The sequence below is a fragment of the Echinops telfairi genome, unplaced genomic scaffold, assembly GCF_000313985.2.
Source record: "Echinops telfairi isolate 266 unplaced genomic scaffold, ASM31398v2 ScPeMD7_2010;HRSCAF=2546, whole genome shotgun sequence".
In the NCBI taxonomy this organism is placed as follows: Eukaryota; Metazoa; Chordata; class Mammalia; order Afrosoricida; family Tenrecidae; genus Echinops; species Echinops telfairi.
In genome coordinates, this window is record NW_022105908.1 from 17,729,653 (window position 1) to 17,730,877 (window position 1,225).

Here is a 1,225-nt window from a genome sequence, read left to right on the forward strand (position 1 = left end):
TGATTTTATGGTTGGGGGTCACCGCAACATGAGGAACTGTATAAAAGGGTCGCGGCATTAGGAAGGTTGAGAACCACTGCCCTATAGGGTCGCTCTGAATCAGAATCAACTCGACCGCAGGGAATTTGGTGGGTTGTTGTTGTTGTTGTTGTTGTTTTGGTATACTCCATAAAGTTTTCAAAAGCTGATTTTTTTCCCAGAAGTAGATCACCACGTCTTTCTTCCAAGCCACCTGTTAGTGGCCAAATGCATTAATGAGATGCACCACGCTGCATAGAAGAAGGTGAGCAGCCAGCTCCCCAGTTCAAATGCTTGAAAACCAGCTCTCCCCCGTAATGTTGAAAGGGGGAAGCCTGCCTTTGGAATCTTCTTCTGCATCCTGGTCAAACAGATCGATTTCCCTACAGCCCAGCTAGATAATATCACTCCCTTACTCCCAATTCTTCCATACGCTCCTAACTGCTGCTTGAGTGGATTAACTCGTGGTGACTCCGATGTGTCAGCGTAGAACTGCAATCCATAGGGTTTTCAAAGGCAGACTCCCCCACCGCCACCACCACACAAACACACCTTCACCCCCTACGAGTAGCTCATTCGGCCTTTCTTCCTCGGTGTCTCTGGATGGGCTCAAACCCCTAACCTTTGGGAGCCTGGTAGCATAGTGGTTATGAGCTGGGCTGCTAAACACAAAGCCTATAGTTTGAAACCACCAGGGCTTTCTTTCGCTGGAGCCGTGGACATGGGAGAAAGACAGGGCTTTCTACTCCCATAAAACGTGACAATCTTGAGACTTCAGAAGGAAGGCATTGATGTAGAGTCACCCGCCTGGAGTTCCATTGTGTGACCACCAGATCTACAGATAAGGAGGCCAATTTAGGGGATTTGGATGCGAGACCCGGGTCTGGCAGCACCCAAGGGTTCTTCTGTCAGTTTTCCCATGGAGAGCTCAGCTGTGCTGGCCGTGGGCACATTCCCTTGCCTGACCTCTCTTCTCAGTGGGGCAGCAACCGCCAGCCTCTTCCCCTTCCCCCCAGGCCCAGTCCCTTGCCAGCATGGCGAAGTAGCCCAAGAGAGTCGGCCCCTCAAGGGTGTGGCCATCTGGAGGCCCTGGATGCTGGAAGACATGGCAGTCCGCAGAACAGACTTCCCAGTGGGATAATCCCTTGCTGAGTCCCCATCATCGTAAGGGTGACACAGAAGATATGGCTGCTATAGAAAACTGTGG